Source organism: Meleagris gallopavo, chromosome Z, assembly GCF_000146605.3.
Source record: "Meleagris gallopavo isolate NT-WF06-2002-E0010 breed Aviagen turkey brand Nicholas breeding stock chromosome Z, Turkey_5.1, whole genome shotgun sequence".
Taxonomy (NCBI): domain Eukaryota; kingdom Metazoa; phylum Chordata; class Aves; order Galliformes; family Phasianidae; genus Meleagris; species Meleagris gallopavo.
In genome coordinates this window covers 23,826,106-23,841,307 of record NC_015041.2, presented here as the reverse complement: position 1 = coordinate 23,841,307, position 15,202 = coordinate 23,826,106, and positions in this window count along the sequence as shown.

Here is a 15,202-nt window from a genome sequence, read left to right as displayed (position 1 = left end):
CTAAGAAGAAAGTTAAGTCCATCTCAACCGGATGGAGTAGTTAGAGTCCATCCTATTTTTTTAAAAAATGGGGTTTTCTTTTAATATTCGTTTGGGTATGAATCTTTTCAAAAGACCATCATGAAGGAACTGACATTTCCTGGATTATTTCAAGTGTGAGGAAATCAGCATCATGAAAACTGACCCGGCAACACTGGACAGACAAGATGGTCTAGAAAAGCATTAAAACAGGAAAAAATTACAAACACTACTTTTATGTTTTCATGTTCAAGTCATGTTTTTTGATGGCACTGTTGTTAGGCTTCTGGAAAACAAATATAGGATGCCAGCTGACGCAGTCTTAAAAAGAGTCCCCACTAAGAAATCCCTACTGGGGCACTTCCTGACTTGGGTGTTATGGCCATTCAGATTTCATAACCTCTTACAGTTTTCTCAGTCTTCCAGGATGTGCATAGGGTTTAGGCAAGCAGGAGAAGTGCAAAATGAAAAATTATTTTGTGTGTGAACAGGACTTGAAGTGGATACAGCAGGCAGTACTCCCAAGAATATCTTTAGTAGGATTTAATGCTTGTAGCAGGCTACTAATTTAATGTCATTAGTCAGAATTGTCTCATGTTGTTGGATTTTTTAAACTTATCATTACTAGCTTCAAAGCTTAGATTCTGAAAGTTCCTTAGGCTTGGAAGATTTAAATCTTTTTCAGTGCTAGTTAGATTTTTGTACACTTAACATTTCCTATCAAGTTAGTTAGCTTTTAATTTTTCTACATTTCAATAATTACATTACAGAATGCCTTTTGTACATTTCAATCCACTATCTGTATAAAAACTTGACATTTTTACTTATTTTTTATTGTGTCCTACAATGTGATCTGCTGAATCAAATGAAAAAACAAATCATCTTTCAACAGAACACATGGAAACACAGATGTCACCAAAAAGAGATTCAAATAGAGCTGATGTATTTGACTCTTAAAAAGTAAGGATGGATTCCTTTGATCACAGCACTGTCTCAGCTGTGTAGTTTAGGTGCACTAATTGTATTCCTGAAAATTCCCTGGGAGGCTCAACTATTCCTGGTTGGGAACAGTTGCTCTGCACCTAACAACCCTGTATATCTACTAAAACCTATAATTACAGCAGGAATTACAATTTGTCCCTGGTTTCTGTGAGATAATGTCATTGTATGTCAAATACAGGATTACCATGTGGGAGGAGCTACTGCTTTTCTACAGTGGGGAATACTCTATTTTATATGGCTTTGTTAATGGATGTGGGTCCTCCACTACCACTTATTGATGGTAATCATGGGAAGGAGGAGATACAAAGCCTTCTGATTTCCTTGAACTGTAGGCTTACTCTTTGGGCCATAGAACAGTATAATACAATCATACATTAGAGACATATGTGCCAAAAATGGTGTAGTTTCAACCTTTGGATTGTTTCTTGGCCTGTGCACCCACTTTGTAATTAAACTGACTTAAACTGAAAGCAGATTCCAAACTAAGAAACCAGTTTCTTGCATAGAATCTGGAGGAGACATTATATAGAGATTTATTTCCTAGGTTACAACTATTTTTCAACTTTGCATGTTATTGATTTGCAGAACTGATGCTTTTCTAACTCTTCCAAACTTGAGTGTTTTTTCCTGCTGCTGATGGAGACAGCTGGTCATCTGTGAAATTGCCTGCTTCCTCCAATGCTTTTCAGGCCATTGTAGGTACTCTGAGAGACAAACAGTGCTGGCTATTTCCAGGGAGGTCATAACCTGGTGTTTTCAACCTAGAGCAGTGTTCATTTCGGCATGATAACTCCTTCTCCCTTCCTATCTCAACTTGTGGTCAGAAAAAAAGCAGAGATGACTTTAAAAGAAGTGACTATTCCAAAATAATTTTTTCACTATCAGAAGTGTGGTGTGGTTCAAGGCAGTCCTGCAGAGCTACTTTACCTGGTACTGGTGAGCTATTGCCTCCAGCCAGGACAGGGCAGTGCTGTGTGGGCACAGCCCCAGACTCCACTCTCTGGGAACTGAGTGATTACATCAGTGATGGATGAGACTCTCAGAAGACCCAGGAGGGATCATTCTCCTCATCACATCACTATTCAATTTTGCTACTGCAATGTGTTGGCAGAGCCCTACTGCTGTGTTTTAAAGACAGGTTTTCCTCTGCAATGGCACTTTTTGCATAGACAGAGTATAGATCAGAGACGTGTTTGATGACATTTGCATCCAAAGCTTTTTTCCAATTTCCTGTTTCATTTTGTTATTTCTTCACCTTTCTCTAAAAATTGCACCCTATGCCCTTCTTCTTTCCTTGAATGGAACACTGAGTTTGGATATTTGTGGATGTTTTCAAGGTGACAGTGAAGCTAGCGTTTACCCTAGATGACACTCACTCTTCTTCCTTTCCCCACTACTGTTCCTCCTCCATTATTCCTGTGTGTCACAGTAAGTCAAGGTGATATGATGGTAAAATGCAAATTGTACATAGCTAATAGTAGTACTAGGACTTCCAAGCTTGCTCTCTCCTTGAAGCCACATTGTAGATAGCAACAAATTCTTTTTTTCTTCTTTTTTTTTAGAGTTTAGAAAAAACTGTGATCAGAAATCTCTCTGCTCACAAATGATGCTTTGTAATTTTTCATTTTTTCATCCTTCTACTTTTGCCTTCTTCTGGCAGCTCCAGCTTCTTTGATTTTCCCTTTGAGCAAATTGTTGTATCTGTCAGGGATTCTTAGTCTGGGCAGAATAATCTAATAAACTGACCAGATTAGATTTAGGCCAAAGTTCTTTTTAAAATTCTTCAAATTTTACTTCCCATACTATTCCACATCTGCTGCTTATTTGCAGAGAAGGGACACTCTCAGAGAATAGCATCTTGATGTGAGACCAGCTGTTTGTCACTGGATGTTCTAGGTAAGTTGGCTGTTGGCTAGGCATGGACTGAACGTTACAGACATCTCATCAGGAATGATGGAAGGAAAATGGATAATGCAGAGATGTAGATTAAGTGGATCTGCCTTGCCATGGTACTGTGACAATAGTTACTGCTTTGTAAGTGGAGTTAATAGAGCAGATATTCTCCACTGGGATGTTTGCTATCAAATCATGCTTTGGCTGTGTAAAGCTTGGAATTAGTGTTGATAGAGCTGGCAGCCTAATGACAAAGAGATTCACTGCTGAGTTTGGCACTGTTACAGATTTTAAAATGAAAAGCTTAAACTCAGTATTCCAACTAAATATTTAAAGAACTCTTGAGACTCATTTTTGAGATCGTATGAAATAAGAGGAATCACAGGAAAGTAAAAGAAATGTCACTCTACTCAAATTTTATCATACTTTCATATCTTTTAAATTGCTGTTTTCAAACATTACCTTTCTTCTACAGTAATACTTCATGTAATAATAGCCTTCAGGTGCAGAACTCATTTCAACCAGATTTCCTACACAGAAGTCAGCATTGTATAGTGCAGTTTAAATTATGGAATTAGAAAACAAAAACAAACAAACAAACAAACAAAAAAATCAACTTCATGAGCAATTAATAAAAAAACATACCAGCAACCTGCATCATGTTTTCTTACCCTTTCTCTTTTTCGGAAATTGCCTATTGTGGCATTAATGCTCAGTCATGCCTTTTTGCCAGTAGATGGCATTCTCAATGCCCATACTTGTTGCAGTGCTGCAAGCGTATTCTAACCTCAGTAGGAATACTTCTCTGCAGTTTTTAGGTCATAGTATCTAATATGGTACATATGTTTCAGTTTTCTCTGAGGTTTTGCTTGGAGTTCAAGTTTCATACATCTGAGATCTGTTAACTGCGAAGGACGTGACCCTCAGTGCCAAACAAGCTCAGCAAACTTGAGGTTTCTCATAGTCAGCGTGGTAGATCTCACAGTATAGAGATCGCAGGTAGTGATCATTTATGAAAATGCTTAACGTTGCAGTAACTCTGTAGAACCAGTAAGGAAAAAAGCAAGACCACAGTACATGTGGTTGTATTTGTGCATGAATACTTATTTAATTAACCTTACAGATGATTCATTCAGTGTACTGTCAAGTTGCTCCCAGTGGACCTGAGCTTCCTTTCTTTTGAAACTGGAATACAGTAATCACACCAAGACATGGTCAGACCTCTTCTCAGGTATTGAGTTTAGAGTGCGACATGAAATAACAGACCTGAGACCTAGGCAAGTAGACTCTGACTCACCCGTCAAGTTTAGTACATCTCAGTTTTTTTCCCCTGTCTCAGTCTGCAGTGTGACTGTCTGTTAGGAACAGAGAAATACAGTAGCATGTAGTTTGACAAAGCACTTCAGTATTGTCTGTCTAGAAATACTCATTCGTACAAGTTAAATCCTAGTGAGGGATTTTTGCATTTCTCGGGAATGGGGGAAAAGAACTGTCACTATGTGACTGCAGAACACTGTATTTCCTAAATTAAGAGATACAGAACTTAGTTCTTAACTTTGTCCTTCCACAGCATAAAGTCTGATACTCAATTGTTGCAGAAAAGCCTTGATCTGGATTATTCAGTTGCAGAGATTTAATGATGTTTAATTCTTTTTGTCTTGCTTCAGTTTCCCATCAAGGACTGCTTTGCCAAGTGTGCCAGCAGGGAATCTCATGTCAGTGATTTATGTGGCGTGGTCTTCATTAGAATTCAAAATGAGGCCACAGTCTCTCTTCAAATAAGCCACCAGCCAGATGTTAGAAAGTAATCACTACAGGGATCACTCAACTTGCCTTGAAAATACCACAAAAGATGAAAAGCTGAGATTAGCCATTCACCAATTTAACTCCTTCAGATTTCACTCCTGTATTTTTTTGTAAAGGAGCAATAAAAAAAAAGACCATTTAATAAAATTAAACACCTGCATCCAACTGCATGAGCAAAACCTCCTGATATGTGCAAATACTGATGGACATCCTATACATGTTCCTTCAGCTGATTTAGCTGTGGGCAACATAGCAGGGCTTTGAATGCTTTCAGGGAGCAGGTGTCCGTTACCACTTACAAAACAAACACAGCCATTACTTTGTCTTAAATTGCAATTACTACATCAATTTGTCAAATTCTGCTCCTAGAAAGTGTAAATTCTTTGTAATTTTACTGAAAACCAAAGAATCCCTCCACATTTACCCAGCTATTTATTAGGGTATTATTGGAATTCTTTTGAATTATTGCAGCATGTAGGGCCTATCAGTACATGGTTTGAAGGTATTGGTAGTACAGGGCTGATCTGTATTTTATCACAGGGTTGCACACAGAATGAAAGGCAATACTGCTGAGTTGCTGTGGCACCACTTGAAGTAAAATACTTGCTAGTTTTGGCATTGCTGGAGCTGACAATAAATCACCTGAATTTCATTAAACTAAACTCCTGTAGGAAGCTGGATGCTTGTGCAAAGTGTAATCCGAGATGTTGAAATACTGTTCTGCCATCGCTAACAAAGCTTCATGTCAAGTGGAAGTGAAATGCTTTTAAGTGGTGCCACGTGTCCGTGGCAATGTGTGCTCTTTGATTACTGAAACGTTCTTGCCACTCCCAAATCCAGAAATGCTTACCGGATAAGGTTAAAATGCCATGGGAGGATGAAATAAATGACATTTTGATTACCTCTCAGAGCTTGGCTTAATGACTGACACAGCCTTCAAATCCTGGAAGAAGAGAAGTGGCAAGCAGGGGTCCTTGCCTTTTGTCACCTCTGCAGTGCCATCCCCGCCTCCTCACGGCTGCTTATCTCATGGCAGAGGGTTAATGAGAAGACTGTAGGGCTGGAGTTGTGGAAGGCAATTTGAATTCCATCTGTGTGGATTATTATCTGGTGGTGTTCATTAGTATGCAGGCAGACTTGAGTGCATATCTTCCAAGAGGCCCATGACTTCCAGGCATTTTCACACTCCGGCAGATCTGTTGTGCCGTATAGGCTTGGCCCACATTTTTGTATTAGCACAGCTTAATTAGGCAAGGAGAGATGGCTGCATTTCCAGAATGATCTACTGGTATGATAGATCAATATTTATTACAAGGACTCTTTCAAACAAATGTCTGTTCTGTTACACAGGTTTGCTCATTCGAGGGCCCTAGAGCCCTTTATGAAACAAGCAAATCCTCTCTGGTGTGAAGTAGAATGCTAAAAAGGATTAACATTGGCAGGGTGAGGATTCCCACTAGTTTCTGCTGTGTTCCCATGTCTTGTTCTTATAATCTGATATTTAGGTTTGATGAAAGGGGCTGTGTTCAAAGACTGCTTCCTGTTTCTTGCAGCAGCGTAATGGGAAAAAAATGGGTCAAAAGACTGGCTAAAAATGATAAATCCCAAAGTTGTTGAGTGATATGCAACTGCTCTGATGAGAGGAATGTTGGATAGCTCAATTCCATACATTTATTGTGGTTATTCAAATTGGAAATGAAAGGCAAATATGAAATAATCCAGTCTTCTAAATATTCATGTGAGATCAGGCATTTCAATAGCCATCCAGTGAATGTTACATGAAGAGAGGTTGCAATGAATGTTACATGAGGAGAGGTTGCATGTTCAAGTCATTTTTGATTTTTTGCCACAGATTCCAATAAAGGCAAGACTTCCCCCAAATTATTAATTATTCTTGTTTTCCATAGGTAAGTACTTTTTCTTCTCAAACTAGGAAAGAATGTTCCTTTGCATTTATTCTGCTTAGAGCTATCAGGGAGGTGTAGATGAGTTGGTTAAATCTAAGAATTCTTAACAGTGTACACTTAGACAATTCTCTTAGACAACGAAGTGTGTCAGACTTAATGTGAATTGCACTTCATAAAAAAAAGAAGTATAAAATTCTGCCTATAGTACAAGACAGTGAAGCTTCTGATAGAGATCTAATGTCAACCTCAGTATTTCTCTGTCAAGAGAAAATATGAAAACGTCACAGAATGTCTTCTCCCAGAGATGAGGAAATACATTAAATACTGAATTATTTTAATTAATCATTGTTCAACTGATTATGGTCCTAAAAGTATACTTGTGTAATGTTCATTTAATATTAAGTGTGTTAAATGTCTCACCAATTCTGACACTTTGTCGTTCTAATGAAGTGTAGTTTATGAATGTCTGTAATTACACAGTCTGTGTGTAATTAGCAAGATTTCTAAAGGGAGTGTATCACATCTAAAATAATGTTTTCTGCTTTGCACAGACTTATTTCACCTGACATTTCGCCAGTCAGGGCAGTTTTCTGCAGGCAATATCTCTGGTCTCCCTTGTAAATATAAGATGGAAAATTGTCTTCTTCTAATTATGTTCATTGAATATGAAATCATGTAGATAGACCTGCTGTAGATCATAGATATTTCTATTGTTTTAGTAATTTGCTGTATTTGTTACGCATGAAAAATGCTTTTGATAACCCATGTTGATCACAGTTGCTAATGAACAAGTGCCTGCAATTATTGTACTTAACTTAAATAAATCTTCAGAAGATACAATGTTAGAGGGTTGATAATGAGCACGCACAGAAGCTGAAGACACTGATTAATTTAAACAGGGTTATTTTCTTGCTGCTAAAGTGAGTATGGGTGATGCCACTGGAAACTGCGGAAGTATTTAACCCAGGCTTTATATCTAGAGAAAAAATCAGTTCCTGTTTGAGAAACATTGGTAATGCAAAGTATTTTCTCTATTATAAAAGCAGTAGGCATTTTACTAACTTGTTCAGATCGATTATTTATGAAGCACCATGACAGTCAATAGTACGAATCTTAATAATGCCCAGAGACATCTACGTGAAATGGTGTGGTGTTCACATTTAATTTTCTCACTTAAACAACAATAATAGTGTAAAGCTATGCACAAAGATCTGATAGCTTACAAACGTCCTTCACCTAATTCTGAAAGACTCACCTTTTGATTTACTGCTTCAACGTTTAAAGTTAGATCAATATTTTAAAGACATAGTTAAACACCAGTTGTTGTTGTTTTCTTGTTTGTATTGGTTTGGGTTTTTTTTAGCTTTTATTTTATTTGATTTTATTTTTGCTGAATGTGAAAAACTGAGTATTTCTGACTTGTTTTCCTGAGTCAAAGGAGGATACTCATCACCAAAGGCTACAGGACCTTCTTTGGGGGAAACTTCCCTCTGCCATCCAAGCTGATTGAAAGAAAAGGGGTGATAAACACAACTTCTGTGGAAAAGGAAGGGCTCAGCACAACACTTTCTGTTGTGGGAAATCAGACATGCAAGAGATGCAGTTGTCTTTGAGATGGGTGTGTATACTGGTAATGGAGTTGCCGATAAGAACATTTTCTGTCAGGTGGTTGATTGGCGCAGTACAGCTTTTGAAAGGCTGCTAGTAGCAGAAGGATATGTTACTGACTTCAGAGGCAGCGAGAAATACATCAAGGGGAAAATTGGTGGGGAGCAGGCAGACTGAATGGCTTTTGCTTGTGGAATCTCTAGATGTCCCTGCTGACTATAAAAGATTCAAATGGCAGAAATTCACTGTACTTGCATCCTTTCAGCATCCATGGGCTGAAAGAAGGTCTTTCAATTCTGTTAGTTTTATTTTACCCATTTTTACAGTATCTTCATGTCAGAACACTGTCAAGAACAGTATGTTTTGTCGCTGCTGCTTGCTGAAGCTCTGCAGAGGGTGGGGGAGCTCCTGTACTTCTTTTTCTGCTTTCCCCAGTGCTTGACCACCACCCCTGAGGCAGGTGATGCCTGCAGCCAGCTCAGGCCTGCTGTTCCTCATCTCTTTGCTCTCTGTTCCTGGCAGGCTCAGGTGCGTAATGGGAATCCCAAGACACAGCTGGCCTGAGACCCCTCAGTTTCCACAGCTTCTACCAGCTCTCTTTGTCATAGCATCATAGAAAGCTGCAGTGACCATGGCACTAACATGGCAGATGTGTTTGCTTACTCACTTCTTTTCTGATTGAGTGTGGTCTAGGTAAAGCTGAGAGAAAAGAGCCACTCTGGATTTTATAGAGAAAAGCCAGATTTATTTCTTGTGTCAGCTTTATTTTGAGAGATTTTTAAACAAGGCTGCTGCAAACCAATAAACTTGGCATATCCCTCCATCCTTTACCAGCCCTAAAAGTAAATTAGACCAATGATGAGAAGCATGGAAGACGTTGATGAGAAGACAGACTAGAGGTAACCTTATTTTCCTGGATGTTGATCAGAGGTGCACAGAGTGGGATTTGTTCCTTACTAGGGAAAGTGTTTGTTGGCTATATCAGGCTGCCGTGTAACTAATATTGGCTTCATCTAAATGTTATGTGAAAAAAAAAACCAATGAAGAAAGTGTGCTGAACTATTCAAAAGAAAAAAAGAATAAAAGAGAAAAAGAAAAAGCCTATTTCCTTTATATAGCACAAGGGAAATCTTGATATTTTTGAAGTAATATAGATTTTTCCCAGGGGGCAATGCTTATTGACAGCCTGTGGTGAGATTCAGACCTGGAAAGTACTTTTGTCTTCTCATGAAAAACAATGCAGTACACATTGCATATTTTGTGTACTATAGAAACATATTTTTCAGGTTAATAATTACTAGAAGAGAATACTTAGAAAGCTTACAGCTTTCAAAATGTTACTAGATGAGTGGCTCCTCAATAGATAGATGACCTACTTCAGGCCAGTTCTCTGTGTGGTAACATTCAAATGTAGAGATAATGCATGATGGTATTTTTCCTTCAGATGTTTTTTCCTCTTTTTTTCATTATCCCATTCATTCGCTAAAAGTACCTTTCCACTGTACTAATCTGGGAATCAGGGAGAAATTGCAGCAAATCTTGACATGGTCAAATACTTTAGAACTTAAATGGTTAATTTAATTATGAAGAAAGCAGCATTTGTTAACAAAGTAATAAAATGCAGAAAGAGGGAATAAGTCCCCAAGTGGGAGATCATACATGCTGCTACTAATCTTGCAAAGGAATGCTTACTCTGCATAAACTGTTAGCTATTTTTATGTGTTTGTATAATTTGCATAAACAGTGTAAATGCCAAAGCTGACACAAGACACTCAGAGAAATGATTATAGTATTAAGTGAAGCCAAGACTTCCCTTTGTGCTTTGTTTAAACCAACTTCCATTCTGAAGTTCTGTGGAGAAAAAAAAAGAAAATTGTCATTAATACCAGAAGAATTCAGTATAGTTCTTCTATTATCAAGCATTAGATATTAGATACTATCAATCATTAGATCATTGTGTGCTAGAACAAACTATTGTATCTATGGAAGTTCTGCAGACATCACCTTGGTCATGGCTATGGGGACCACAGGATGGTGCAGGTTAGAAATTAGGGTATACAGAAGAGTTGATTCCCCCACTGAGAATCTGTGTAGTAGAGATGTTCTGGATGTCGATGTCTGGGACCAGATCACAGGGCACCATGGTGTGCTTGTGCTTTTGGAAATCCTTTATATTCCAAAGCCTGCCAGGTCCTTCTCCTGGCAGCTGACAGCCCAGCTCCTTTTCAGTGAAAGATCTTCCTCATTCAGCAGTACTCTTTGCATTACCGTTTTTCAGCACTTCTTTGGATTCTCTCATGTATTCCTTATTCTGCTCCACTTCCTTTGTGGGTTTCCCATCAAGTTAGATTCTAAAGCTGCCAGCATAGGAAACACGTAATTTTCATAAAAGAGAAGACCACCAAAGGCAAAACTAGAGATTCAGAGTAAAAATTTAAGCTGAGGGAGATAATTTTAAATGAGAGTTTGTTGTCTTTGTCTGTAGAAGAAATAAAAAAATTCTGGCACTGGAAATGTAATGAAAACCCAATGTTTTTGTGATCTCTCATTACTCATTTAAGAATAGTACAATAGATCTTCTGACTATGCATTTTTCTAAGGGAAGCAATTTACAACAGTCAAATTCTAAAACTTTCATGGTGAGCAGTTTGTGAAAAAAGTGCTGACAGTGTCTTATTTGTAGACAAACTGCAGAGCAAATCAATCCTGTTAGGAAATCACAGTTTAGCTTTGATAGGTGTACTACAAAGGATCTTATACTGTCAGATGTCTTCTGAGTAGAAATATACCTGCATCTCAGGAGGAAATGCAATAAAACAGATTTTTGTCAAGAAATTACATTATGGTTATATCTGGCTCTGTGAACTTCCTTTGCCAGATTAGATGACTTCACAGAGACTGTTATGGATCCAGACAGTGTCATATGTTTATTCCGTACTCCATACAGAAACAGGGGGAGCAACTATATGGTCTGTGTGTAAATCTTACTATCTGATGTATTATTATAAAAGGTAGCCAGGATTTTTGAGAATAATCTTTTAATAATATGATGCCAAACAAGCATGAGAAAATAGTACAGGAAGTTCAAGCCTTGTACCAAGAGAACTTAAAAATTCTTAAATCTGTCTTTAGACTAGGAAAATGATGAAGTATGAGTCTTGAGTTTTCTATGAGTTTAGGCCTTAAGCCATAATGTTCAAAAGCATAAAGACCTGTGAGAAGATCTGTTTGCCTACATTAGGTCCTTGGGCTGCGAAGAATAGAATTTTAATGTTTTCTCCATTTTTGTTCACACAATTCATGAACGTAAGTGTCATTTCAGTTGTCTCGCTGTCTTCTGAGTGATCAAGTTGAAGTTAATAGCCATACTACTGTGATTTTGCACTGTTTATTAATTCCTACTGAATTACTACTGTCCTGAAATAGTGAAATTAGCTAGCTACACAGTACGGAACTCTGTAACCTTAGTGAAAGAGATCAGTGTAGATTTGGTGATCTGCAAGTAGAGAATGAGCTGAGTTTGCTAAAACCAAATGCCAGTACTAGTTTGAACAGGTAGTAAAAACTGCCTTGTTTTTTAATTAATAGGGAAACTTTTGGAGAGTAATATGTTTCAGATCTTCCAATTTAAAAATTCACAGCCTGTAATTTTGGGTGGGGAGGGTATTTTTTGATATCTTCAAACAGGACAGAAGGTCAAGTATATTTTCCTTTTTGAAGTACCTGCACTGATGCACTAAAATGTTAATGCCTTATAACTTAAAAATCCCTTTCAAAGGTAGTGAAGGATCGATGGACAAGCACTCAGAACATTGGAAGTTTTGTTGTCTCACTAATTTTAAGGTCCTTTCTGCTTCTTCTCAGATGCCCAAACAGAGGTGGTGTTAAGTAGAGTGGTCATTCTTGATCTTCTGCTGACAGCTACCCATCCAAAGCACACTCTAGTTGGAGGCTCTGTTGCCTCTTTCACTAGAGGCAGTGTATTCTCCCACATCCCTGAACCCATCCAGAACTATGCATGATCTCAAATGATGGCAGGTGGTAATCTAGAGAAAAGTAAGCAGTACTCTCTTCTCTACCAGGAGGTACTTCACGCCCCACGGGGTTCTTTTCTTCTGTCTTGTCACACTCATTGAACTGAAGAAAAACAAAGTTTGTGTCAATGTAACACAAGCTAATGATAAAAATATATTTTAATTTCAAACTGTTTTTTGGAAAATGGTGTCTTTGAGCTTAGTCCAGTAATGTAACTGATATCAGTGTCCAAGAATTTGAATAATCGTGTGCTCCATTGCAAGGTACAAATGCAGCAATTGATAGGAAAATTTAATCTATTAGGAAGATACTGGATGATTTTTTTGTTTGTTTGTCTCAGCCATGTGCAAAATATACTGACTGTGCTTGTTTATCAAAATCAGATTTCACCTATTAGTAACAGTCAGAGAGAAGACAGCCTTTTCTCTTCACATTTCTTAAGGCCACATGGAAAAATAAAGGAAGAAATAGGAAAGCCTACAAAAGTGAAAGGAGAAAATGTTTCAAATTCTGTAACTGAAGCTTTTTTCCTTTTATTGTTTCCCCAGTGCCCAAAGGGCAAAGACAGGCTGTTAGGGCAAGACAAAAGCACTTTAAAAAAGTTTAAACTGGGCACTTCAAGGCAGTGTTCACTGACTCTTTTAACAAGGCAAATAAGGAAATAAGAATATTAATATTCATTAATACCCAATGATAATTTTCTTTTTTTTATTTTTCCACTGGAATTGGATAACTCTTGTCCCAGACATCACTGTACTGATCTGGACCTCATACCTCCAATTTGAATTAATACTGCATATGAGATGCTTGAGGGTTTTGCCGAGCCAGCTCTCTTTCATGCCTGGAGCAATTGCTTATTAAAAATATTACAGATATATGAAGCTTATTAAAACATTGCAAACAATTCATTAAATACAAGAACTGAAGTTGCTGATTTTAAAATAGCTCTGTATGGGCAATATTGCCATCTTTTTTTTTATTGAAACCTTAGAGATCTCCCAAAAGTTACTCAAGGTGCCTGAGAAATAAACTGATTACTCATTGCTAGTAGCATTTGAGATGGCACTGCAATTTGAGCGATGTGAGAAGACAACTGTACTTACCCTTAGGGAAAAGGGTAGAATTCTGACCCGGCAGTTTATTTATGTTTATATTTAGCAAAGCTCTCCTGCTGTTGTAGAATATTTATTATGCATTCATCTTTGTGTCAGTTGATAAGCTGTGTGCTGTACAGCAGGCGATCACAAAGACAAGCATAAATAAAATCAGACATGCTAGCTGATAAGAGAGTGAAGGGAAATAACTTCTTTCTAACTTTCTGTTGCCCTTACATAGTCATGGGCAAGTATCTAATATGATAGGACTTGTCCTCATCAGCAAAAGAGAACATAAATTAGAAGATATTTTATGTTTTCTTTATGGATTTTATTGTACTTGAGATTTCTTAATGGACCAAAGAAGGGTAGTAGTTTGGGTGGTGACTTCCACACACACCTAAAAACATAACTGCCTGTGAATGTTAAAAGGTAATGATTTAAAACAGCTGATTCTCAAATATCTTTTTTTAAAATATATTTTAAACACATTAAGATGCAATAAAAAGCTAAAGTGTAGGATTAGTATTAAGAAAGCAAGAGATTGTCCTCAGAAATTTTTAGAACAGCTTAGGCATTCCAGTAGCAATACTGTGTAGTTGAACATTATTCTGAACACAGGTGACTCATTCAGTGGACTTCTGAATTTGTCTGGGTTGTACCTTAATGACCATTTTACAGATTAAGGAAAAATGGCACTTTGAAGTGTGGAGTTTTTTAAACTTTGTCTTTGTCTTATCTGTCTCCTTGGTCTGATTTCTTTAAGAAAAGCTTGAATGAAAGGATAGAAAGGACACACATCTCTGCAGATGCTTGGAATTCTTGGACCTAAGTGATGAATAAAAACAATGGCTTTAATTAAAAAAATAATAATGATAAAGGACAATTTTTTCTTACATGTTGCATTTTTCTCTGTACTATTTGGTACAGCACTTTCTCTTGTGATAGATGAGAGTTTATTCTGGTGTTGCTGCTGCATACATGTATCAAAATGCAGTCTACAGAATCTGCTCAGTTATTAAAGATATTAAGTAGATTTCTTCAGCCTACTGCTAAGTGCATGCTAAAGACAGAATAACTGAATTCACTGTTGCTATGCCAATTTATATTAAGTGGAATCTGAGCCAGGGGGTAATTTCCACATAACTTGCAGATGGGATGTAGAGCTGTTTGAGAAAGGATGAATAATTTATGGCTGAGTTCACAATATTATAGAATCAATCTACAATTAACTTATTCTTGAAGTCATGGGAAAACTCAGATTGTGTTGCATGGTGAATGTATTAATTCATTGAAAATCTGTCACCATTGAGGTTTCTTGGGATTGTTAATTAGCAAGTTAAAATATTTTTTGCAGTGTTTTTATCTTGTAAAACATATTTTCTAGGCAGTTATTTTTAGTGATTCTATCTCTAGTGGTTTTGTCCAACTCCCATTGAAGTCAATGGAGAATGTTGTATTGTCTGAAGGCTGGAGGGATTGGCCCTTATTCTGTGTAACATAGGTTGTTTTTTAATAATTATCACCCAAACTGGCACGTATATTAGCCAGGGAGATACTAGCGTTTGGAATACAAACTACTTATATGTGGGAATTGTGTTGTTAGATACAAACTATACTGCAAGGTGCCAGGAGATGCTTCATGGTCAGGATCTTGGTGTTATGTCCAGATGAGTCACCACTGCTGCGATTGTGTCCTGATAAGTTGATGGGATGATATGGCTCCCTGCAAGATGCTTTGAACATTTCCCATCCTGAGCTGGAAGGCAGAATTGTAACCCTGATTCTGCCACTGCTTTTCCAAGATGATTTATTTAAGCTTAGCTAGAAGAGGGAATA